The sequence below is a fragment of the Bufo gargarizans genome, chromosome 9 (assembly GCF_014858855.1).
Source record: "Bufo gargarizans isolate SCDJY-AF-19 chromosome 9, ASM1485885v1, whole genome shotgun sequence".
In the NCBI taxonomy this organism is placed as follows: domain Eukaryota; kingdom Metazoa; phylum Chordata; class Amphibia; order Anura; family Bufonidae; genus Bufo; species Bufo gargarizans.
In genome coordinates, this window is record NC_058088.1 from 96806583 (window position 1) to 96834524 (window position 27942).

The 27942-nt window shown below is 44.8% G+C and overlaps 1 protein-coding gene across 2 annotated transcripts in view; it reads right to left on the bottom strand.

Annotated features, from left to right (window-relative positions):
- SH2D1A (SH2 domain containing 1A) overlaps positions 1-27942 on the bottom strand; it is a 146207-nt gene that overhangs the window by 71979 nt on the left and 46286 nt on the right. The window contains exon 2 of one of the 2 annotated variants that reach the window (XM_044268735.1): positions 14892-14971. The exons of the other annotated variant lie outside the window; for it this stretch is intronic. The gene's annotated coding sequence lies outside the window, so the exon portion shown is untranslated. The remainder of the gene's footprint in view (positions 1-14891; positions 14972-27942) is intronic. 2 annotated transcript variants of the gene reach the window in all.

Below are 27942 nucleotides of genomic sequence, written 5' to 3' on the forward strand. Positions count from 1 at the left end.
GAGTTCAGGCTCTGAGAGGGAGTAGATACTGCCAAAGGGTATTTCGGCCCCGGGCAACAGTTCTATAGGGCAGTCGTAGGGTCGGTGTGGTGGCAGCTTGTCTGCGTTTTTCTTGTCGCAGACATCCTGGAACTCGCTGTATTGAGGGGGTAGCAGATCCTTGACAGATAGTTTTGAGATGGTGGTGTCTTCGGGTGGAAGGACGGGTTTGTGGGAGCAATTTAGCGTGCAGAACTCGGGCGGGAATCGTATGCAGCAGGTTTCCCAGTCCACCGAGGGGTTGTGGGTGGCCAACCATGGGATGCCCAAGATCACTGGGAACTTCGGGGAGGCGATCAGAGAGAAGTGGATCTTTTCACGGTGATCTGGTTCTATGAGGAGTTGTAGTTCGGTGGTCTCGTGAGTGGCCGGCCCCGAGGAGAGTGGGGATCCGTCGACGGTTTCCAGGTCAACGGGGGCTGCCTTGATTGTCAGTGGAATATTCTTTTCGCGGGCGAAGGTTAGGTCCATGAAGTTGCCTCCTGCCCCGGAGTCTAACATCGCTGAACAGGGGAGTTGTCGCCCCTCAATCTCGATGAGGATGGGGACGATGAAGTGGGATCCATGAGCCGCCGTGTTGTTATTTTCAGGGGCTGCTGGTGGGGTTGGAGTCTGTGGTTGCTCCTTTAGTTCCGTGATGGCAATAGTCTTTCGGATCTTATGAGGACATTTGATGGCAAAATGACCCGGCTCCCCACAGTAGAGGCAGAGGTTTTCAGCCAGCCGTCTCTCCTTCTCAGCTGTGGATAGAGACCTACGTAGAGCGTCGACCTGCATAGGTTCAGTTGCTGACCGGGGGTCGCGCTGGGCGGTGGAAGAGAAGGAATAAGTGGGTCTGTGGTCCAAGGACCAGAGTCTTTCTTTCTTCCTCTCGGAGAGTCTTTGATCTATCCGGATGCATAACTGAATGAAGTCGTCCAGATCGTCCGGGGCCTCAACTCTGGCGAGTTCGTCCTTTATTAATTCGGACAGGCCTCGCCGGAATTGGCTCCTCTGTGCCGTTGGGTTCCAGGTGGTGTCCGTGACCCAACGGCGAAACTCAGCGGTGTATTCGGCGACGGAGCGTCTCCCTTGCCGCAGACTATGTAGTCGCGCCTCGGCTGTCGCACTGCGGTTGGGGTCGTCGAAGACTTGGCTCATTGCGGTGATGAAGTTGTTTAGGTTGTTCAGGAGCTGACTGTTAGTCTCCACGTATGGTGATGCCCATGCTAATGCTTCATCCGTCAGGAGATTGACCATGAATAGCACCTTCTTTTTCTCGGTGGTGAAGGGGGCCGGGTACATCTGAAAATAGATGCGGCATTGGTTTAGAAACCCCCGATACTGGCGTCTGTCACCGCCGAATCTTGATGGGAGTGGCATGCGGGTGTCTGCAGCCGTGCCGCGGACGTCCAGGAGTTGCCTCTGTAGTTCAATAATCTCGCTCTGTTGGCTTTGGACTACGACTTGGAGCTGGGCAAATTTCTCCTGATATGTAGTACCAAATTCTTGAAGTTCAGAGACCTGCTTACGCAGAGTGGCCATTGCGGACTCCATAGTGTGGCTGATTATTCTGTAACAGTCCTACAGGCTCACCTGAGTCAGAGGACAGCTGGCTGGAGGTAGGAGTGGAGCCCAGTGGCAAGGACCGCAGGCAGGTAGTAAGCGTGGTCAGACAATCCGGATGGCAACGGTGGTAGCAGTTCAGTAGGTAGGGGCAAAGCAGAAGAGTAGTCGGTAGGCAGGCGGTAGGTCAGGGCAGGCGGCAGTAAGCGTGGTCAGACAATCCGGATGGCAACGGTGGTAGCAGTTCAGCAGGTAGGGGCAAAGCAGAAGAGTAGTCGGTAGGCAATTCCTGGTCAGCAGTGGTAGTAGCGGTAGTAGCAAGTAGCAAGAGCAGCAGATGAGGAGAAGCTTGATCAAGGCTCATGAGCTCAATAATCAGCAAGCTAGAGTGCAAGGGGCTGGACTTATATAGGGAAGTACCAGGTGTGGGGAATCAAGGGTGATGAGCAAGGCTTGGCAAGACTGAGGTTAACTAATAGGTTTCAGGGAGGAATGTCCAGAGAGGATGGTAGCCTAGTAAGCAGGGCTACTGCCTGGGATGTGGCTGGTCACGGGTTCGAATCCCGACAGCCATGTCCTCTCAGCAGCGGAAGGAACATTGCCTTAATAATGGACTGTGTATCTACTGCAGCAGCCCTGCTCATCAACTGCGGTCCTGTCTTGCTAGACCAAAGGCAGAAAACGTCAGTGTCTGAGTGATGATCAGGGAGGTCACTCAGAAGCACAGGTATTTCCTGAAATATATGATAAAATTCTCTTGCCAGTTAATTTATCTTGCCTAGGAAGGTCTATTTATGGGCCTGACTTTTGTTGATTCGGGGGCTGCTGCAAAGTTTCTGCTTTGGGACTCGTGGTCTGTAAATTACCTGAACCCATTCTGGTGCCTGGGGTTTATTAAATATCAAACTATTGATTTGCTTATGACGGTTGGGTCTATTCATTCTGAAAAATGTTCATTGTATGTCATGAATAACCTATCTGCTGATGTTATTTTGGGTTTACCCTGGTTGAAAAACACATTTTCCAGTCTTTGATTGGAGTTATGTGGAATTAACAAAATGTGGTCCTCAGTGCTCTATTCATTGCTTTTCTTTTCAGCTCTCTGGTCTCAATCTGGAAGAAGGTCCTATCCATGGGTTCATCAAGAACTTCAAGAATGTATTCTCTAAGGAGGCTTCTGAAGCCTTAAATCCTCATCGGGAATACAGTTGCCCCATTGAGATGGGTCTGAAAGACAGGCTATGAAAGACTATATTCAGGATAGTCTAAGAAAAGGACACGTTTGACTGCCGGTGTCTCCTGTAGCAGCTGGCTTCTTTTTTGTTGGGAAAAAGACAGTGGTCTGCGTCCTTGTATTCATTACAGGGATCTCAGTAAATCACTATACGGAACCAGCACCCACTTCCTCTCATTCCTGATTTATTTAATCAAATTGTTGGGGCTCAATAGTTCTCCAAAACTGACCTTAGATGAGCCTACAATTTGTTCAGATTAACCACTTCAACCCCGCTAGCTGAAACCCCCTTAATGACCAGGCCACTTTTTACACTTCTGCACTACACTACTTTCACCGTTTATTGCTCGGTCATGCAACTTACCACCCAAATGAATTTCACCTCCTTTTCTTCTCACTAATAGAGCTTTCATTTGGTGGTATTTCATTGCTGCTGACATTTTTAATTTTTTTGTTATTAATCGAAATTTAACGATTTTTTTGCAAAAAAATGAAATTTTTCACTTTCAGCTGTAAAATTTTGCAAAAAAAACGACATCCATATATAAATTTTTCGCTAAATTTATTGTTCTACGTGTCTTTGATAAAAAAAAAAATGTTTGGGAAAAAAAATGGTTTGGGTAAAAGTTATAGCGTTTACAAACTATGGTACAAAAATGTGAATTTCCGCTTTTTGAAGCAGCTCTGACTTTCTGAGCACCTGTCATGTTTCCTGAGGTTCTACAATGCCCAGACAGTAGAAAACCCCCACAAATGACCCCATTTCGGAAAGTAGACACCCTAAGGTATTCGCTGATGGGCATAGTGAGTTCATAGAACTTTTTATTTTTTGTCACAAGTTAGCGGAAAATGATGATTTTTTTATTTTTATTCCTTACAAAATCTCATATTCCACTAACTTGGGGAATGTGTTTTGGGGTGTCATTTTACATATACCCATGCTGGGTGAGAGAAATATCTTGGCAAAAAACAACTTTTCCAATTTTTCTATACAAAGTTGGCATTTGACTAAGATATTTATGTCACCCAGCATGGGTATATGTAAAATGACACCCCAAAACACATTCCCCAATTTCTCCTGAGTACGGTGATACCAGATGTGTGACACTTTTTTGCAGCCAAGGTGGGCAAAGGGGCACATATTCCAAAGTGCACCTTTCGGATTTCGCAGGCCATTTTTTACACATTTTGATTGCAAAGTACTTCTCACACATTTGGGCCCCTAAATTGCCAGGGCAGTATAACTACGCCACAAGTGACCCCATTTTGGAAAGAAGACACCCCAAGGTATTCCGTGAGGGGCATGGGGAGTTCCTAGAATTTTTTATTTTTTGTCACAAGTTAGTGGAATATGAGACTTTGTAAGAAAAAAAAAAAAATCATCATATTCCGCTAACTTGTGACAGAAATTAAAAAAGTCTAGGAACTCGCCATGCCCCTCATGGAATACCTTGGGGTGTCTTCTTTCCAAAATGGGGTCACTTGTGGGGTAGTTATACTGCCCTGGCATTCTAGGGGCCCTAATGTGTGAGAAGTAGTTGGAAATCAAAATGTGTAAAAAATGCCCTGTGAAATCCGAAAGGTGCTCTTTGGAATGTGTGCTCCTTTGCTCACCTAGGTGGCAGAAAAGTGTCACACATCTGGTATCGCCGTACTCAGGAGAAGTTGGGGAATGTGTTTTGGGGTGTCATTTTACATATACCCATGCTGGGTGAGAGAAATATCTTGGCAAAAGACAACTTTTCCCATTTTCATAGAATTTTTTTTTTTGGCACAAGTTAGAGGAAATTTTTTTTTGGGGTATTTTCTCACAATGTCTCCCTTTCCGCTAACTTGGGACAAAAATTTCAATCTTTCATGGACTCAATATGCCCCTCACGGAATACCTTGGGGTGTCTTCTTTCCGAAATGGGGTCACATGTGGGGTATTTATACTGCCCTGGCATTTTAGGAGCCCTAAAGCGTGAGAAGAAGTCTGGAATATAAATGTCTAAAAAATGTTACGCATTTGGATGCAGTGAGGGGTATGGTGAGTTCATGTGAGATTTTATTTTTTGACACAAGTTAGTGGAATATGAGACTTAGTAAGAAAAAAAAAGAAAAAATTTCCGCTAACTTGGGCCAAAAAAAATGTCTGAATGGAGCCTTACAGGGGGGTGATCAATGACAGGGGGGTGATCAGGGAGTCTATATGGGGTGATCACCCCCCTGTCATTGATCACCCCCCTGTTAGGCTGCATTCAGACGTCCGTATGCGTTTTGCGGATCCGATTCGTGGGTCCGTAAAAATCATACGGACGTCTGAATGGAGCCTTACAGGGGGGTGATCAATGACAGGGGGGTGATCAGGGAGTCTATATGGGGTGATCATGGGTGATCAGGGGTTCATAAGGGGTTAATAAGTGACAGGGGGGGTGTAGTGTAGTGTAGTGTTTTGTGGTACTTTACACAGCTACCTGTGTCCTCTGGTGGTCGATCCACACAAAAGGGACCACCAGAGGACCAGGTAGCGGGTATATTAGACGCTGTTATCAAAACAGCGTCTAATATACCTGTTAGGGGTTAAAAAAAATCACATCTCCAGCCTGCCAGCGAGCGATCGCCGCTGGCATGCTGGAGATCCACTCGCTTACCTTCAGTTCCTGTGAGCGCGCGCGCCTGTGTGCGCGCGTTCACAGGAAATCTCGGCCCTCGCGAGATGACGCGTATATGCGTCACTCTGCTCAGGGCTGCCGCCTCCGGACCGCACATCTGCGTTAGGCGGTCCGGAGGCGGTTAAAGGAGGGGGATGAATGGAAAACTGTATTCAACACCCCCAAAGGGCATTTCGAATACCTTTTGATGCCCTTTGGGTTTTGTAATGCCCCAGCCGTATTTCAGTATCTATTTTCCTAGTTTCTAGGGGTATATCTAGATGATGTTTTTGGTATTTACTTCGGATTGGTTGTCTCATGTTTTACATGTTTGGGAAGTCCTTCAAAAATTGAGGGACCATAATTTGTTTGCAAAACAAATCATGCTAGTCTCACTGTTCATGTCTTCCCTACCGACTGCCATTAGACTAATCTGCTATCAGCAAACAAAAGATTTAATATAATTAGTATTTTATTTATTTTAGTCATTGCTCTTTCTATGTTTAAACCGCCAGTGGGCAGTTTGACTTTGTGACTAAAAAACAGCCTTCCCTGTATGACTTTGTATACAGAGATAGATATGAGAGAGACAGCTCATAGCTGGTGGTATGAGATGGCTTAATAATATTACCCTGTGCTTAAGATTGGCATAGGTTCTGTTCACATCTACTTTAGAGCTTTGCTTTATAATGTTGAAAACAGAAGGACAGTTTCATGAGAACAAAGCAATGATAGTTTAATTTTAAAAATCAATACAAAAAATATTAAAGCAACTTACTCAAGGATTAACCAAATTTTATGTTTTTTAAGAATTGGTGTCGAGTAGAGTTGAGCGAACACCTGGATGTTCGGGTTCGAGAAGTTCGGCCGAACTTCCCGGAAATGTTCGGGTTCGGGATCCGAACCCGATCCGAACTTCGTCCCGAACCCGAACCCCATTGAAGTCAATGGGGACCCAAACTTTTCGGTACTAAAAAGGCTGTAAAACAGCCCAGGAAAGGGCTAGAGGGCTGCAAAAGGCAGCAACATGTAGGTAAATCCCCTGCAAACAAATGTGGATAGGGAAATGAATTAAAATAAAAATTAAATAAATAAAAATTAACCAAAATCAATTGGAGAGAAGTCCCATAGCAGAGAATCTGGCTTCACGTCACCCACCACTGGAACAGTCCATTCTCAGATATTTAGGCCCCGGCACCCAGGCAGAGGAGAGAGGTCCCGTAACAGAGAATCTGTCTTCATGTCAGCAGAGAATCAGTCTGCATGTCATAGCAGAGAATCAGGCTTCACGTCAGCCACCACTGCAACAGTCCATTGTCATAAATTTAGGCCCAGCACCCAGGCAGAGGAGAGAGGTCCCGTAACAGACAATCTGGCTTCATATCAGCAGAGAATCAGTCTTCATGTCATAGCAGAGAATCAGGCTTCACGTCACCCACCACTGTAACAGTCCATTGTCATATATTTAGGCCCAGCACCCAGGCAGAGGAGAGAGGTCCCGTAACAGACAATCTGGCTTCATGTCAGCAGAGAATCAGTCTTCATATCATAGCAGAGAATCAGGCTTCACGTCACCCAACATTGGAACAGTCCATTGGCATATATTTAGGCCCCGGCACCCAGACAGAGGAGAGGTTCATTCAAATTTGGGTAGCCTCGCAATATAATGGTAAAATGAAAATAAAAATAGGATTGAATGAGGAAGTGCCCTGGAGTACAATAATATATGGTTAAGGGGAGGTAGTTAATGTCTAATCTGGACAAGGGACGGACAGGTCCTGTGGGATCCATGCCTGGTTCATTTTTATGAACGTCAGCTTGTCCACATTGGCTGTAGACAGGCGGCTGCGTTTGTCTGTAATGACACCCCCTGCCGTGCTGAATACACATTCAGACAAAACGCTGGCCGCCGGGCAGGCCAGTACCTCCAAGGCATAAAAGGCTAGCTCTGGCCACGTGGACAATTTAGAGACCCAGTAGTTGAATGGGGCCGAACCATCAGTCAGTACGTGGAGGGGTGTGCACACGTACTGTTCCACCATGTTAGTGAAATGTTGCCTCCTGCTAACACGTTGCGTATCAGGTGGTGGTGCAGTTAGCTGTGGCGTGTTGACAAAATTTTTCCACATCTCTGCCATGCTAACCCTGCCCTCAGATGAGCTGGCCGTGACACAGCTGCCTTGGCGACCTCTTGCTCCTCCTCTGCCTTGGCCTTGGGCTTCCACTTGTTCCCCTGTGACATTTGGGAATTCTCTCAGTAGCGCGTCTACCAACGTGCGCTTGTACTCGCGCATCTTCCTATCACGCTCCAGTTTAGGAAGTAAGGTGGGCACATTGTCTTTGTAGCGTGGATCCAGCAGGGTGGCAACCCAGTAGTCCGCACACGTTAAAATGTGGGCAACTCTGCTGTCGTTGCGCAGGCACTGCAGCATGTAGTCGCTCATGTGTGCCAGGCTGCCCAGGGGTAAGGACAAGCTGTCCTCTGTGGGAGGCGTATCGTCATCGTCCTGCCTTTCCCGCCAGCCACGCACCAGTGATGGACCCGAGCTGCGTTGGGTGCCACCCCGCTGTGACCATGCTTCATCCTCATCCTCCTCCACCTCCTCCTCATCCTCGTCCTCCTCGTCCTCCAGTAGTGGGCCCTGGCTGGCCACATTTGTACCTGGCCTCTGCTGTTGCCAAAAACCTCCCTCTGAGTCACTTCGAAGAGACTGGCCTGAAAGTGCTAAAAATGACCCCTCTTCCTCCTCCTCCTCCTCCTCCTCCTGGGCCACCTCCTCTTCCATCATCGCCCTAAGTGTTTTCTCAAGGAGACATAGAAGTGGTATTGTAATGCTGATAACGGCGTCATCGCCACTGGCCATGTTGGTGGAGTACTCGAAACAGCGCAACAGGGCACACAGGTCTCGCATGGAGGCCCAGTCATTGGTGGTGAAGTGGTGCTGTTCTGTAGTGCGACTGACCCGTGCGTGCTGCAGCTGAAACTCCACTATGGCCTGCTGCTGCTCGCACAGTCTGTCTAGCATGTGCAAGGTGGAGTTCCACCTGGTGGGCACGTCGCATATGAGGCGGTGAGCGGGAAGGCCGAAGTTACGCTGTAGCGCAGACAGGCTAGCAGCAGCAGGGTGTGAACGCCGGAAGCGCGAACAGACGGCCCACACTTTATGCAGCAGCTCTGACATGTCGGGGTAGTTGTGAATGAACTTCTGCACCACCAAATTCAGCACATGCGCCAAGCAAGGGATGTGCGTCAAACTGGCTAGTCCCAGAGCTGCAACGAGATTTCGCCCATTATCACACACCACCAGGCCAGGCTTGAGGCTCACCGGCAGCAACCACTCGTCGGTCTGTTGTTCTATACCCTGCCACAACTCCTGTGCGGTGTGGGGCCTGTCCCCCAAACATATGAGTTTCAGAATGGCCTGCTGACGTTTACCCCGGGCTGTGCTGAAGTTGGTGGTGAAGGTGTGTGGCTGACTAGATGAGCAGGTGGAAGAAGAGGAGGAGGAAGTCGAGTAGGAGGAGGTGGAAACAGGAGGCAAAGAATGTTGCCCTGCGATCCTTGGCGGCGGAAGGACGTGCGCCAAACAGCTCTCCGCCTGGGGCCCAGCTGCCACTACATTTACCCAGTGTGCAGTTAGGGAGATATAGCGTCCCTGGCCGTGCTTACTGGTCCACGTATCTGTGGTTAGGTGGACCTTGCCACAGATGGCGTTGCGCAGTGCACACTTGATTTTATCGGATACTTGGTTGTGCAGGGAAGGCACGGCTCTCTTGGAGAAGTAGTGCCGGCTGGGAACAACATACTGTGGGACAGCAAGCGACATGAACTGTTTGAAGCTGTCTGTGTCCACCAGCCTAAATGACAGCATTTCATAGGCCAGTAGTTTAGAAATGCTGGCATTCAGGGCCAGGAATCGAGGGTGGCTAGGTGGGAATTTACGCTTTCTCTCAAATGTTTGTGAGATGGAGAGCTGAACGCTGCCGTGTGACATGGTTGAGACGCTTGGTGACGGAGGTGGTGGTGGTGTTGGTGGTACATCCCCTGTTTGCTGGGCGGCAGGTGCCAACGTTCCTCCAGAGGCGGAGGAAGAGGCCGAGGCGGCAGCAGCAGAAGAGGCCGAGGCGGCAGCAGCAGAAGAGGCCGAGGCGGCAGCAGCAGAAGAGGTAGCAGGGGGAGCCTGAGTGACTTCCTTGGTTTTAAGGTGTTTACTCCACTGCAGTTCATGCTTTGCATGCAGGTGCCTGGTCATGCAGGTTGTGCTCAGGTTCAGAACGTTAATGCCTCGCTTCAGGCTCTGATGGCACAGCGTGCAAGCCACTCGGGTCTTGTCGTCAGCACATTGTTTGAAGAAGTGCCATGCCAGGGAACTCCTTGAAGCTGCCTTTGGGGTGCTCGGTCCCAGATGGCGGCGGTCAGTAGCAGGCGGAGTCTCTTGGCGGCGGGTGTTCTGCTTTTGCCCACTGCTCCCTCTTTTGCTACGCTGTTGGCTCGGTCTCACCACTGCCTCTTCCTCCGAACTGTGAAAGTCAGTGGCATGACCTTCATTCCATGTGGGGTCTAGGACCTCATCGTCCCCTGCATCGTCTTCCACCCAGTCTTGATCCCTGACCTCCTGTTCAGTCTGCACACTGCAGAAAGACGCAGCAGTTGGCACCTGTGTTTCGTCATCATCAGAGACATGCTGAGGTGGTATTCCCATGTCCTTATCATCAGGAAACATAAGTGGTTGTGCGTCAGTGCATTCTATGTCTTTCACCGCTGGGGAAGGGCTAGGTGGATGCCCTTGGGAAACCCTGCCAGCGGAGTCTTCAAACAGCATAAGAGACTGCTGCATAACTTGAGGCTCAGACAGTTTCCCTGGTATGCATGGGGGTGATGTGACAGACTGATGGGGTTGGTTTTCAGGCGCCATCTGTGCGCTTTCTGCAGAAGACTGGGTGGGAGATAATGTGAACGTGCTGGATCCACTGTCGGCCACCCAATTGACTAATGCCTGTACCTGCTCAGGCCTTACCATCCTTAGAACGGCATTGGGCCCCACCATATATCGCTGTAAATTCTGGCGGCTACTGGGACCTGAGGTAGTTGGTACACTAGGACGTGTGGATGTGGCAGAACGGCCACGTCCTCTCCCAGCACCAGAGGGTCCACTAACACCACCACGACCATGTCCGCGTCCCTTACTAGATGTTTTCCTCATTGTTATCGTTCACCACAACAACAAAAATATTATTTGGCCCAATGTATTGTATTCAAATTCAGCTGAATATAAATTTGAGGCCTAGTATTTAGGCGCTGGGTGACCGGTATGGATTTACTGACAGAATTAGACTTGGAAATGCACAGTAGCGTGTGTGTGAAGTTATTCTGAATGACCCTATGTGCACCTTGAATATTATATACCCTTTTAGGGATAGATTTCAAATAGCTCTGATATAGCAGAAACCACTAAATTATGAAATTGCTAAATTGGGAATTGTATTTCAACCCAGAACAAAAAATGTGCTTTGACGGACACTAAATAACTTGCCCAGCCAGAACAGTACAGCGGTAACGACAGATTTAGCGGGATATAAATTTGAGGCCTAGTATTTAGGCGCTGGGTGACCGGTATGGATTTACTGACAGAATTAGACTGGGATATGGCCAAAAAATAACCACACTATTGCTGGTTAAATGCACTTGGTGTGACAGCTTGACCAACCACACTACTGAGGGTTAAATGCACTTGGTGACAGGCGCAGCTTGCCCCTGATATAGTATATGGCCAAAAAATGAACAGACTATTGCTGGTTAAATGCACTTGGTATGACAGCTTGACCAACCACACTACTGAGAGTTAAATGCACTTGGTGACGGGCGCAGCTTGCCCCTGATGTAGTATATGGCCAAAAAATAAACAGACTATTGCTGGTTAAATGCACTTGGTGTGACAGCTTCACCCTGATGTAGGCTTTAGCCAAAAAACAACCACACCATTGAGGGTTAAATGCACTTGGTGACAGGCGCAGCTTGCTCCTGATGTAGTATATGGCCAAAAAATAAACAGACTATTGCTGGTTAAATGCACTTGGTGTGACAGCTTCACCCTGATGTAGGCTTTAGCCAAAAAACAACCACACCATTGAGGGTTAAATGCACTTGGTCGCAGCTTGTGCTGGCGCACCACAAGACACAAAATGGCCGCCGATCACCCCAGAAAAAAGTGACTGACAAACGGTCTGGGCAGCCTAAAAACAGTGAGCAATTGAGTATCAGCAGCTCAATGATCCACAGCTGCAGATCGATCAATTAATCAAGTCCTTTGGAGGAGTTAATCTGCCTAATCTCGCCCTACTGTCGCAGCCGCAACCTCTCCCTATGCTGATCAGAGCAGAGTGACGGGTGGCGCTATGTGACTCCAGCTTAAATAGAGGCTGGGTCACATGGTGCTCTGGCCAATCACAGCCATGCCAATAGTAGGCATGGCTGTGACGGCCTCTTGGGGCAAGTAGTATGACGCTTGTTGATTGGCTGCTTTGCAGCCTTTCAAAAAGCGCCAAGAAAGCGTCACAAAAGCGCCAAGAAAGCGACGAACACCGAACCCGAACCCAGACTTTTACGAAAATGTCCGGGTTCGGGTCCGTGTCACGGACACCCCAAAATTCGGTACGAACCCGAACTATACAGTTCGAGTTCGCTCATCCCTAGTGTCGAGTCGGAAAGTATTAACATTGTTGCTGGTTCATGTGCTTGTGGTGTGGCTGACAATGACTCACAGATCTCGGGTCCAAACAACTTTTATTTTCGTCCAAACAACACAGGTCATTAAAGTTCATTAGACACTTTCGAGCATCCTCATGTAAGGAAAAAAAAATCCCTTTGCCCGTCTGGGTGCTAACTATATATCCGTTTTTCTTACCTAAGTACTTCAAATCCAACACAGGGGGTTCAAGCTTTGCACAGCCACCACAGGTCATGCAGCTTCCAAGCTCTGACACTGAATGAGCCTCTCAGGCTTGTTTTTATTCACTACTAACAAGCTCAGCCATTATACCTGAGTTTGTCTCGGGTAGGGGGAAATGTTGTATTGGATAAGGGAGGGAATGACAGATCCATCAACCAAGTACACATCATGCCATAAAAATCCAGGCCCATAAAACACTTTAAAGAAAAGTTGAATGCAAGGAAATGTCACACTAAAATGAGAAGGGGATCCAAAACGGGTGCACCCACTAACAGACAGCACCCAGTCTGAAAAGGAGGATAAATATAAGGAATTAAAGTGGGGCACTCACTAAAAGTATAGGGATCTTGAATTTATTTGAGACAATAAAAGTACAATAAATGTCATAAAATATCAATAGTACAATAAAATAACAAGGTTATACTAAAATTGAATAAAGGAGATACGGTACTATCGATGATGGGCAATGATAATAACAACAATAAGGTGAATAAAAGAGAATTAAATACAATAGATAGATGAATAAATTGATAAAGATCCCGATGGATATGATTAGAATGTAAAGTTCATGCAGCAACTGTGAAAGCGTTCACTAGTTGGATCTCCTGAAGTAAAAGTTCTGTGTGTGATAATCCGTTCCGGCAAACAGTCTTTAAGTGATTGTCTCAAGCAAAAGGGATCAGGGTCCCAAGCGTATGCAGCTAACTGCCTATGTTATGTGACAGTTTGGCTGCTAGTACGCACAGCGGCGTCCCGCTGTAGTGGTGCGATCGCTTGCAAGTGGGATGTACAAGTGCTTACCCGAGGCTTCTGGATGGTGATTCCTCGACACGGTGTGTTGGTATACTATACCGGTCTCAAGGGTTGGTAGCTTATTTCAAATTTGGCGCCAGTTAGAAAGTTTGTTGCACGCGGTTTGGGTTACCTGCGTGGTGCAATACCGATGGTTACGGTAATTGCTCTGGCCCGCAGATGATAGCTTCCAGGCTTCTCGGACTTGTAGACCCACTTTGTCCTGGTGGGGGGAAGGATACCAGACGCGTTTCGGGGATTTACAAAGCAGACCCCTTCCTCAGTGGTTAACGGCCCCCTGTTCGTATTCCGTCTTTATAGGGCATAGGAGACAAGGAAAAACTGGTTCGGAATTCGGATTATAAGAATTAGGATCAAATAGGACTGTCTGTTGTATTATATCCGGCATATTGTCAGTCATATCGTTCATATAGTTAGATACGTACATCATATAGGTAAAGAGCATCAAAATGAAAATAAAATGTTAGTATAAAACCGTATATACATATAAGCAATTACGGGCTCTCCATTTATAAAATCCTCCATATCCTGTTAAGGTGCACACCATAGCGGTTTCTCTGGAATCACATCAAGTGCAATATATATCAATCTAACAGATGAGTCCATGCGGTTCTACCGCGTCTTTTTATACAACTATTGGGAAGAAAAAGACGCAGTCTTTTCAATATGTATTCATAATTTAGATACACATATTATTGATATGGTTATGGAGGAAGATAATAACCAAACATGATAATTTTAGATCCCAAACATTACATTATGGTTACATATAATTTTTGTGATATATGGAATGTCTATATAGGGACAGAAAAAATGGTTATAAATAATCCCCATATATACAAAGCTATCAAATAAATTTTATCTTAACACATAACTATTTTAACTTTGCAGGAGATTTTTATATTCAAACACAAGGTACGGCCATGGGCACCAGATTCGCCCCCAGCTATGCCAATCTTTTTATGGCACAGTGGGAATATGAAAACATTCAACCCAAGCTGGGGACGAGTCAGGTGCTCTGGCAAAGATATATCGATGATATATCTTTTATTTGGCAGGGAGGTAGGGAATCCCTGCAACAATTTTTAGTTGATATTAACGTTAACGAGTGGAACTTAACTTTTACGGGAAATACCAGTCAGACCTCATTGGAATTTTTAGACCTACGAATTTTAAATCAGGAGGGAAAATTACAATGTACAACTTTCGCGAAGCCTACAGCATGTAACAGCTACATCCTCTTCAATAGCTGTCATCTCCCTAATTGGCTAATCAACATCCCGCAGGGACAGCTACGAAGAGCCAAACGGAATTGTACATTGAACACTGAATTCGAAAAGGAAGCTAAAGCCATGACAGACCAATTTTTAGTTAAGGATTACCCGATAGAGATCTTAAATGTGGCACTTATTAAAGTTAAAGAGATGAACAGGGAAGAGTTTTTTATAGACAAAAAAGTCAAAAGTAAAAAGGTTGAACCTGTGGATTCCAATTTACGCTTGATTTTACCATTTAACAGAGATTTTAGGAAAATCCAGAATATTGTCAAAAAACATTGGCATTTACTGAAAAATGATAAGACATTAAATACTGTGATACCAGTAAAACCTAAAATTGTGTTCACCACAATTTGAGCATAAAAATTGCACCGACGGTTCAGAAGAAGAAAAGCTGTACCTTAAATATCCAATCCTGGGCACATATTCAAGGCTTCTATCGCTGCGGTAAATGTGGCAACTGCAAATTAACTTCGTTCCCTAAAAAAACAACGGAAATTAGATCAACGACAAATAAACATTGCCACCGAATAAATGAATTTCTTACATGCAGCACAGAGGATGTGATTTACGTAATAGAATGTCCTTGCAAGCTTCAATATGTAGGAAGGACTAAAAGAACTTTAAAAAAGCACATTGCGGAACATATAGGCAACATAAAGAAAGGCTTCGAAACTCATTCCCTGTCATACCATTTTAAAACAACTCACAACCAAGATCCCTCTTGCATGACATTCTCAGCAATTGATAAGGTACATAAAGACTGGAGAGGAGGTAACCACGTGGAAAAAATGTCACGTTTAGAAGCCAAACGTATTTTCGAGCTAAATACACTACAACCGTCAGGCCTAAATGCTGACTTCGAATTATTTGGTTTCTTATAGGATGGGCGCCATCTGTCGATGATCAACAGCACGATATTTAAAGTCGTGCTGTTCTTCCTCTTGTAACGATCGGCAGGGTGGTTCCATCTGCAGCACAGTGACTCCTCCCACTGGGCGGAGCTACCCCATATAAGCCCCGTGGCAGCTATGCACAGTGTTCCACTAATTTGGAGTGTGCACCGTGCATACTGCTACAGAAGCCTCCCCCATAGGCATTGGATCCGGACCCCGGAACCCCTGGGAACCTTATTCCTCACTCCGCTAACCTCCCTGGCAATCCGGGACGCTACCGCAAGTATAATGAATTCAGTGGCTGAATATAACCTGGACTATCAGTACCTTCCAACTAAACAATAATATTCAAGGCACTCTGTTCTCTGTATAACTTATGCAAGTGAGGTGTGTGTTATGGAAAACAAGATTCATGGACTATAACTGTTGCCTACATCAAAATGAATTACTACATCCACCTGTAGGGCGTATGGCATCTCGCCGCTAATAATACATTCAGAGCAGGGAACAGGTGTATGATGTCAGGATCCCTAACTCTCCGCTCAGTTGTTTGAGAGAGCCGCCTGGGAATCCACTACTGAACCTGATCTATAACCTCACTTTCCTTCTGGGTCTTGGGCACTGGTTAATGCAACACGATTCCGCAGTTGAGATCCTCGCAAAACAGCTCGGTGCATTACATATTAGTGGAACCTCAATGGATCCAGCGGAACTAGCACGACACATCGTCATCCTCTCACAAAAGGTTGAGAACCTCTCAGAGGATGTTCAGAACCTGCAACTAGAGAACCAGACATTGCGAGACCTTGTCGCACAGAACACAAACCCCCCAAGGGAGGGACCTGAGCCAATGGTCAGTCCTCCGGAACTATTCTCAGGCGATCGCAAGCAGTTCCGAGATTTCATTAATGCTTCCAAATTAATGTTTGAGCTTCGTCCTAGGACCTACCCTACTGACCGGATAAAAGTCCTCACTATGATCTCCTTTCTTAGGGGGGAGCCCAGAGCCTGGGCAAATACCTACTTGGAGAGGGAGGACCCCGTCCTAGACAACTACCACCAATTTCTTACAATCATGGCCCTCTTGTATGAAGACCATAGCAAGCAGCTGACGGCGGAATCCGCCATCAGGAGCATTAAACAAGGCAGACGACCTGTTGAGGATTTTATCGCGGAATATACGCGGTGGGCTCGGGAGACTGAGTGGAACGATCTCAGTCTTAGGAACCAGTTCCAGTCTCGGCCTTTCCGAAGCACTGAAGGATGAGTTGGCAAGAGGTGACATGCCCCTCACCCTAGAAGATCTTATGCAACGTGTCACCATCCTCGACAGGCGGCTCCGTGAACGCAGAGCAGAGCGGTTCTATGGATATCTACCTCCCAGTAGACAAACCGAGATGCATCCTCCTGAAGAAAAGATGGAGATAGCTGCCCTCAGGGGCCCTCTAACAGAAAGAGAGAAAACCAGAAGACGCAACCTGAATCTCTGCCTATATTGCTCTTCCGAAGGCCATGGGGTAGAAGATTGCCCGGTAATACGGAAGAAGTCCGAAGGTAAGCGATACTCTCTATGTAAAATCGTAGATCCCCAGATCAGAACCCCGGGTTACTTATACACCTCTCTTACTCTACAGTGGGACCAAAATCGTCTTACCGTTGACGCAATGGTGGATACAGGATCCTGCGGAAATTTTATCGATACGCTGTTGATTAAGCGAAATAAAATTCCATTGATCAAAAAGAATTCCCCGTTGTCCGTGAGTTTTATTGACGGTACTACTTCGGCCTCAGGCCCAGTTCAAAACCAAACCTTACCTATAATGGTGACCTGTGAAAACAACCACACTGAATTTATGTCCTTTGACATTATACCCTCCCATCTATTCCCTATCATACTAGGACTACCTTGGTTAAAACTACATAGACCAACACTACTATGGGACCAAGGAAGGGTACGGTTAGATTCGGGGTATTGCCAGGAGACCTGTTATCCTACAAATTCCATACTACTGGTTGGCGGCACCCAGGTACCAGACCACTACCAGGATTTCGCCGACGTGTTCAGTTCAAAGAATGCAGAGATGCTTCCGCCTCACAGGACATACGACTGTCCCATAGATCTACTTCCAGGAAGTGAAATACCTAAGGGGAGAATCTACCCATTGGCGAAACCTGAGCTAGACCACCTCAAACAGTATCTAGAGGAAAACCTGAAAAAGGGATTCATTAGGGCCTCTACTTCACCCGCAGGATCGGGAATGTTCTTTGTTCGGAACAAGGATTCCAGCCTCCGTCCTATCATCGACTATAGAGCCCTAAATAAAGTGACGGTAAAGAACAGGTACCCACTGCCTCTCATTAACGAACTGATTGAACGTCTCAGCACTGCCACTGTCTATACCAAACTGGACCTTAGAGGAGCTTATAACTTGATAAGGATCAGAAAAGGAGACGAGTGGAAAACCGCTTTTCGCACCCGTTACGGACTCTTTGAATACCATGTGATGCCGTTCGGACTGTGCAATGCACCTGCAACATTCCAAAATTTTATAAATGATATTTTTCGAGATTTACTGGATGTTTGTGTCATTGTCTACCTCGATGACATATTGGTTTATTCAGACAACATCCAAGACCATAGAAGACACGTGCGTTGGGTATTAGCACGTTTGAGAGCCCATTGCCTGTACGCAAAATTCGAGAAATGCGTATTTGATACGAATACACTACCGTTCCTGGGTTACATCATCTCCCCCCAGGGGATTCAGATGGACCAGTCAAAGATTGAATGTATACAAAATTGGCCCACTCCAGGATCCAGAAAGGCACTTCAAAGGTTTTTGGGGTTCGCTAATTTCTACAGGAAATTCATCAAGAATTACGCTGCAACTACAAAACCGCTCACCACACTTACAAGCATCCACACGAGGTTCATATGGAAAGGAGAAGCTCAGGAAGCATTCCAACTACTGAAGGACAGGTTTACATCCGCTCCCATTCTCACCATACCTGACCCTAACAACTTGTACGTCCTCGAAGTGGATGCTTCCCAACATGCTGTAGGAGCTGTCTTATCTCAACGTTCATCATTAATGACGCCCCTACATCCGGTAGGGTTTTTCTCCCGGACACTCAATCCGGCCGAGGTTAACTACCCATAGGGGAAAAGGAACTTCTGGCAATAAAAAACGCGTTGGAAAATTGGAGACATATATTGGAAGGCTCGACACACCCAATCACCATATACTCAGACCACCGCAACCTCCAATACCTAAAGACCGGTAAGACATTATCCTCTCGGCAAGTGAGGTGGAGTTTCTTCTTCGACCGCTTCGATTTCCAAATCACATACAGACCCGGCTCAAAAAACGGAAAGGCAGACGCGCTTTCTCGTTTGAATGATCCCCATCCAGGGGCAGAATTCCCTTCGTGGGTAATTCCACCCAAAAAAATTAGCGCCACTGTAGTTCTACGACAAAGACTCAAGGACTGCTTAACCCTAAATGAATACGATCTACCTCCAGGACTCCGTAAGGATGATGAAGGCTTCTATTATAAGAGAAATCATCTATACATACCACCAAACGTTACAACACAAGTAATTCAACTATGCCATGATACTCCCATGTCGGGTCATCCGGGCATCTCCAAAACCGTGGATTTAGTCCGCAGATATTACTGGTGGCCCAACATGATACAGGAAATTGAGGACTACGTCGCCTCATGTGAGATTTGTGCCACCTGCAAACATGATCGTAAGCAACCTTACGGCCTACTAATGAATCTCCCGATACCCTCCAGACCCTGGGAGTGGGTATCACTGGATTTTATAGTTGATCTTCCTCCCTCACAAGGTCATAATACCGTACTTGTTGTTGTTGATCTACTAACAAAAATGGCACATTTTGTGGCCCTGAAAAAATTACCATCTTCAAAGGAGACTGCTGAGGTTTTTGTGACTAACATCGTCCGTCTACATGGAGTGCCTACTAAACTGATATCGGACAGAGTCTCACAATTCATCTCCAAGTTCTGGAAGGCTCTTTGTGGGAAACTCCAGATAGACCATCGGATGTCCAGTGCATACCACCCGCAGACAAACGGACAAACAGAGAGTAAACCAATGCCTCGAGCAGTACCTTCGCTGTCACTGCTCATACCTCCAGGACGACTGGGAGCGCCTGCTTCCTCTCGCGGAATTCTCTTATAATAATTCCAAAAGTGCCTCCACTCTTCACTCTCCATTCTTCTCGAACTACGGTTTTCACCCTTCTCCTGTCACTCCGATGAGTATCCCTACTAACGTGCCAGCTACTGAAGATTACATCTACACATTACAGAAGACCCTCAAGGAGCTTAAAGAAAACCTTATCCGAGCTAGAGATCGACAAAAATGTTATTATGATCGACGCAGGAGGCCGAGTCCCCCATATCAAGCAGGGGACTCCGTCTGGCTCTCCACCAAAAACCTCCGCTTGGGTACTCCTTCTAAAAAATTGGGGAAACAGTTCCTGGGACCATTCCGTATCGAGAAGGTCGTCAACCCCAACACGATGAAACTCATTCTACCTCCTCGTTTTCAGGTACACCCCACCTTTCACGTATCTTTGCTGAAGCCTTTTCGTCCTAACCCTTTCCCGGGCAGGAACCCTGCCCCGTCACCTCCGGTCATTGTCCAAGGTGATGAAGAGTTCGAGGTTGAGGAGCTCTTGGATTCCAGAAGGAGGAGAGGGAGACTCCAGTACCTCATACGATGGAAGGGTTATGGTCCCCAAGATGATTCCTGGGAGGAGGCCGATGATGTCCACGCTCCAAAATTGCAAAGGGAGTTTCACCGCAGGTTCCCCGACCGGCCCTCCCCTTCTAGGGTACCCCGGAGGGGTTCCCTTGGGAGGGGGGTACTGTAACGATCGGCAGGGTGGTTCCATCTGCAGCACAGCGACTCCTCCCACTGGGCGGAGCTACCCCATATAAGCCCCGTGGCAGCTATGCACAGTGTTCCACTAATTTGGAGTGTGCACCGTGCATACTGCTACAGAAGCCTCCCCCATAGGCATTGGATCCGGACCCCGGAACCCCTGGGAACCTTATTCCTCACTCCGCTAACCTCCCTGGCAATCCGGGACGCTACTGAGGACTCTACCAAACCGCAAGTATAATGAATTCAGTGGCTGAATATAACCTGGACTATGAGTACCTTCCAACTAAACAATAATATTCAAGGCACTCTGTTCTCTGTATAACTTATGCAAGTGAGGTGTGTGTTATGGAAAACAAGATTCATGGACTATAACTGTTGCCTACATCAAAATGAATTACTACATCCACCTGTAGGGCGTATGGCATCTCGCCGCTAATAATACATTCAGAGCAGGGAACAGGTGTATGATGTCAGGATCCCTAACTCTCCGCTCAGTTGTTTGAGAGAGCCGCCTGGGAATCCACTACTGAACCTGATCTATAACCTCACTTTCCTTCTGGGTCTTGGGCACTGGTTAATGCAACACGATTCCGCAGTTGAGATCCTCGCAAAACAGCTCGGTGCATTACACCTCTACAGTTGGTCCCCATCCATTATATCTTCACAAACCGTTTTGAAAGAAGTTGTGAATATACAGTAAAGACATACTGGTTAAAAACAAGGGACTTATTCTGAGGAATCTCACAAAAATTATTTTATTTGCTTTTAAAAAAATTAGGTGGAAAATAAAAAATGAAAATAAAAAATAGCACTACATCACTAAAAGACGCACCATGAACGCATAAAAACACGTGCGATTATTGATGCGCTTTTTTGTATGATGAGATTGCCAAATGAGCATTGGAATTTTATTTGATAGCTTTGTATATATGGGGATTATTTATAACCATTTTTTCTGTCCCTATATAGACATTCCATATATCACAAAAATTATATGTAACCATAATGTAATGTTTGGGATCTAAAATTATCATGTTTGGTTATTATCTTCCTCCGTAACCATATCAATAATATGTGTATCTAAATTATGAATACATATTGAAAAGACTGCGTCTTTTTCTTCCCAATAGTTGTATAAAAAGACGCGGTAGAACCGCATGGACTCATCTGTTAGATTGATATATATTGCACTTGATGTGATTCCAGAGAAACCGCTATGGTGTGCACCTTAACAGGATATGGAGGATTTTATAAATGGAGAGCCCGTAATTGCTTATATGTATATACGGTTTTATACTAACATTTTATTTTCATTTTGATGCTCTTTACCTATATGATGTACGTATCTAACTATATGAACGATATGACTGACAATATGCCGGATATAATACAACAGACAGTCCTATTTGATCCTAATTCTTATAATCCGAATTCCGAACCAGTTTTTCCTTGTCTCCTATGCCCTATAAAGACGGAATACGAACAGGGGGCCGTTAACCACTGAGGAAGGGGTCTGCTTTGTAAATCCCCGAAACGCGTCTGGTATCCTTCCCCCCACCAGGACAAAGTGGGTCTACAAGTCCGAGAAGCCTGGAAGCTATCATCTGCGGGCCAGAGCAATTACCGGAACCATCGGTATTGCACCACGCAGGTAACCCAAACCGCGTGCAACAAATTTTCTAACTGGCGCCAAATTTGAAATAAGCTACCAACCCTTGAGACCGGTATAGTATACCAACACACCGTGTCGAGGAATCACCATCCAGAAGCCTCGGGTAAGCACTTGTACATCCCACTTGCAAGCGATCGCACCACTACAGCGGGACGCCGCTGTGCGTACTAGCAGCCAAACTGTCACATAACATAGGCAGTTAGCTGCATACGCTTGGGACCCTGATCCCTTTTGCTTGAGACAATCACTTAAAGACTGTTTGCCGGAACGGATTATCACACACAGAACTTTTACTTCAGGATCCAACTAGTGAACGCTTTCACAGTTGCTGCATGAACTTTACATTCTAATCATATCCATCGGGATCTTTATCAATTTATTCATCTATCTATTGTATTTAATTCTCTTTTATTCACCTTATTGTTGTTATTATCATTGCTCATCATCGATAGTACCGTATCTCCTTTATTCAATTTTAGTATAACCTTGTTATTTTATTGTACTATTGATATTTTATGACATTTATTGTACTTTTATTGTCTCAAATAAATTCAAGATCCCTATACTTTTAGTGAGTGCCCCACTTTAATTCTTTAAAGAAAAGTGCCTTGGCAAACTTCACTTTGCTAAAGCCATCCAGTTTTCCAGGATTCTTTTTACTTCACCCATCTGAGCATTCTGGGCGAGATATACACCCTTTCCAGTACTTTAACAACATACAAACAATGTAATGCTCATCTTACAAAATAATATTGTATACTTAGCTAAACACAGTTGGTTTGTTTTAAGAATTAATAATTCCGTTACCATAACATTTTGTTTCATTCAGCACAGGTAGAATCGTATTACTTAATAATTAGTATTTTGTAATGATTTGTTAAGGGGTTCATTTATACCAAAAAGTTGCTGGATAATTAATTGAAAGCTTCAAAACTTGGCAACGCAATTACTTAGGCTAATTTCACACTTGCGTTTTTTGCGGCTCCGTCATGGATCTGCAAAAACGCTTCTGTTACAATAATACAACCACATGCATCCGTCATGAACGGATCCAGTTGTATTATATCTCATATAGCCATGACAGATCCGTCATGAACACCATTAAAAGTCAATGGGGGACAGATCAGTTTTCTATTGTGTCAGAGAAAACGGATCCGTCCCCATTGAGTTACATTGTGTCAGGACGGTTCCATCTTCCTCCACACCACATCGCGGACAGAAAAACGCTGCTTGCAGCGTTATTCTGTCCACGATGGGAGCGCAACCAAACGGAATGCAGTCTAGTGCATTCCGTTTTGTTCAGTTCAGTTTTATCACCATTGACAATGAATGGGGACAAAACTGAAGCTTTTTAATCCGCTATTGAGATCCTCTGATGGATTTAAATAGTGGAATTGAAAACGCTAGTATGAAAGTAGCCTTACTCTGATAACAGAATTGCACTGAACAACTAGTAATTTTAATTTCAGATTCCTGTGCCTTTTGTGTATGTTTCAAAGTAGAGATGAGTGACACTGGCATATATAGCTATGGGTTAACGTATGTTTGATGGGCTTAACCAGTGAGTTAAAAAACATACCACACTATAGCTAGTGTTTTGCTTTTCCATATTAGAAAGCTTTCAAAAATCCTGCCTTATCAGAAGTAGATTGCATTTAAACACACAGTGTTATGGGGTAAAAACCCTGTTTATACACACATTAATGGAAAAAAAAGAAAGGAAAAGAAAAAGCAGTTTGTTCTGGACAAGAGTCCAAAAATGATGCCTTAATGGTGAAGAATGCCTGCCCATATGAAACCCACAAGTGTTACTTGTCAGACAAAAGACTGGCTTGTTCTGTACAAGCATCCAATAATTATGCCTTAATGAGGGAGAATGGTTGCCCATGTTTATATGCATGCAAGTGTTAATTGTCAGACAAAAGGGTGGCTTGTTCTAAACAAGTCTGAAAAAATTCTCCCTTTGAACTGGGAGAAGCAGCATTACAGTGTGGATGTGGAAAGGGTGATAGTGGCATGTAAATAATAAAAAGACGGGAGGTACTCCCTATCTGGTAATACATGGACTGCCGCAATTGCTTACTTTGCATAAAATATTGATTACACTAATAATATCAACCTATAAAAACACTATAAAAAACAGATATTAAACATATATGCATACAGATATAAAAAATATATAAGAAATACCAAAGTATCTTCTGTTATGGTGATATATAGTGATGGTGGTATATCCTCCTCTAATTGCACCATATATTTTGTTGTCTAGATAGTCCCCTATTTTTGGATATAGTCCTCCAGTCCCAATTCGTCCTGTGCTGGCAGTCTATATCAATAGGATACAATCCTCTAGTGTATCTCTTCACCTGTATGGTGTAAGAGATCACATACTTCTACCACAGATCAATGGATTAAAGCACAATATGATGTTATGTGCTGTACATTACCAATTGCTGTGCTGTGGATGTTGTGTCGTTCTAGGTCGAAGTTCCTTCTTTGGAGCCGACCAGAGAAGCGCAATTGCTCGTTGAGCTGCGGGGACCTTCGCCGCGTCCCACATGGTCCGCAAGCCTACACGTGGTGTCTCACGTGACAGAGGCAATGCAAGGTGATTCGTCCCTTAGGTCCGGGATAGCCAATTAATCACCTGTACCCACAGGAATTAGTTAGTATGAAAAATGGAAGGTCCACAACCTGTAGAATATAATAGAGCCACGTCGGCTCAATACTGTTGCTCACTGTTCTGTACCAGATGCATTTCTGGGCTACAACTGCTCCTTCCTCAGTGGTTGAACAGTAAGAGTCACAGAGTTTTCTTCTATATAGTGCATTCCAACGCATTGGTTGCTGGGACAGTGATAGACATTTAATATGTGGACCTAAAATCCCATCTAGTACATAATTCCAAGATAACAGGGCATTTGTTAATACCAGGATTATTAAAGTCCAATAGGGATCTAAACTATCGGTGCATGTATAATCTCACTCGGCGGCAATTGGTCAAACCTAAAAGGAACGCATAATTTGCTTCCTAGACAATAATTCAAAAGGACATACTTCAACAAAAAATAACAATATATTACTCCCACTTCAACATATATCAACTACTAAAAACGCATTATCCTTAAAAGAAAACTCATGTGCGGTTTCCATGCATTTGTAGAATATAGATATAAAATCCAACCTCCCAAGGTCTCTATGTTTCAAGGGGCCTAAATTAAAATGTCTCTAGTGCCATCAACATAATTGAACCAATATATGTTTGTCTTTCAATAAATATTTGCTTTCCAATACGGATCCCTTGTAGATCCTCTTTTTGGGTATGACCTGCAGGATATCAATGGGAAAAATTGCAGTGGAGTGTCTGAGAACATCACTGTAGTATAAGGGGCGATGGCCTACCGAGGAGGGGAGATCGGAGTGCTGATAAACAGCCAGATGCCGATGTCCCATCCCAGGTAGGCCCTCCACCCCTTGTCTTATAGGAATCCGAATAGTTCCATTTCAGCATTTAGACCTCTAGGCATTAAAGTGTCAAAGTCGAATATACTTTTAGACTCAACTCTGGACATATGAGCAATGTGATTCCCTCCCCGCCATGGTCTTTTCACTTTCTCAAGCATTGTATATATGAGTGTTCTTTGAAATGTTTAGATTAAGATTGTAATTAATACCCTCTTTTTGAGGGTCCTTTTAGTTCTCCCTACATATTGTTTGTGACAAGGACACAGTAGAAGGTATATAACATCTGTAGAATCACACATTAACCCTTCTTTAATGACCCAACTGAAAGTGTTTTGTGTGGAATGCACTTTGTGTTTTTTTGGGCAAGAAGTGATCTTACAATTTGAACATCGTCCACAGATATGGAACCCTTTAAATGTTAACCAGTTTTGTTAAATGGTAGTTCTCTCTGTCTTAACTGACGGAGCTACTTTGAAGCCCAAATTGGGAACCTTAGTATATGTAATTGCAAAAGAGGAGTTGTCCAGCCTTTCTTTGTGGCAATCCAAAAAGCACTTTATTAAGTAACACTTGCTAAAAACATCCAGATACAGGTTGCATAGGTCTACGCGTTTCGGGCAGAAAACAATTTTGCCCTTACTCATGACTGCTTAACATACACTAAGATCTTCACCTTTATAGGGGGAAGAGAAAGCCGCACCTGGGGCAATCGAAGCATCAAGCGGCTCCTCCCTCGTATAGAGGTGCATAATGGTAAAAACAAACTAAGATATATATATATATATATATATATATATATATATATATAGATCATCCTGAATAACTTAAAGAAATGGGAACTAGTTATTAGTATTGTAGGATTAGATCTAATCTTTTGTTTAACCCTTGAGGCTGGCGACTTTCTAGCTCAGGCATCCTCAAACTGCGGCCCTCCAGCTGTTGGAAAACTACAACTCCCACAATGCCCTGCTGTAGGCTGATACCTGTAGGCTGTTTGGGCATGCTGGGAGTTGTAGTTTTGCAACAGCTGGAGGGCCACAGTTTGAGGATGCCTGTTCTAGCTGAAAAATCCAGTAAGATTCTCTATTTAAAATTTTCCTTTTTCGGTCGCCTCCTCTTACTGGTCTATTAACCCTTTGAATACCTTGCACAGACATGTCAGAGGTATCACCACCATGAACTATAGCAAAATGAAGGCTAGCCGCTGAAATGTTGCGGCTTTCATGGTGTGGCACATCTGAGATGTGTTTTCTTATCCGTGTTTTTATAGCGTTGGTGGTACATCCTACATATTGCAACATACATTCGGTGCAAGTAATCAGATATATGGCATAAGTTGTGTTACAATTCAAGAATGATTTCATCACAAAGCTCTGACCATTAACACTGGACTCAAAAGATCTGGAGATTTTCATGTATTTGCAGCAAGTACATATGGAGTGCCCACATTTGTAATTTCCTTTGGTTGATAGACAAGTGCTTTGTGATGTCAAAGACTTCTTATTTTGACATTTTCACCATCATGTCACTTCGACCTTTATAGAACTATATTGGACGTAAACAGGCTGGCTCGTAATTTAACTCTACAGCAACACTTTCAACTACTTGATCCACATGTAGATAACACAAGTGATGCGGAAGCCAGCCCGTTTGCCTCTAATATAGATATGACTGTTGATGATTTCAATATGACTTCAGCTCCTGATCATAAACATGATACAGTCAATATGTCATTTATGGAGATGATATATGCATATGATTTGCAGGAATTAGGAAATATGAGTTCGCCTTTAAACTCTGTCCGCTGCTCACAGAACTTTAACCCCTCCAACCGTAATTTCTATCCTGTCCAGGATAGGTTTCAAGAATTGATTGAGACCGATTTAGTCCTGTTGAACAATAAAATCATTTCACAGAATAAAGACCCTAAACTGAAGAATCTGTCCAAAAAAGAATCTGCAGCACTTCGTTGATTGGGCGACAGAGCAGATATTGTGGTCAAACAGGCTGACAAGGGGGGAGCAGTGGTTATCTTAGATAGCGAATTCTATAGGCTTCTGATTCATCAGATGTTACAAGATGATAAGACCTATAGGACTTTACCTGGTAACCCGCTCCCCTCTTTTCAAACAGAACTCAGGGATTTGCTATTCCATGGGCTTAATATTGGCGTTCTCAACCAAAAAGAATATGATTACATCTTTGTTGTTGAACACCCTATTATCCCTATCCTACACGCCCTTCCGAAAGTGCATAAACAGACCTTTCCCCCACCCCTTTGACCCATAGTATCGGGCATAGGGTTGTATTCTGAACGCCTATGCCAATGGGTGGATTCATTATTACAACCTTTAATCCCCCTTATTCCAGGTTTCTTGAGAGATACTAAATCAGTTCTACAAGCGGCACTGGAATTGGAATGGTCCAAACAATACTCATGGGTAATGGTGGATGTTATTGCGCAATATCCCAGCATTCCACACAGTCTAGTTACCAT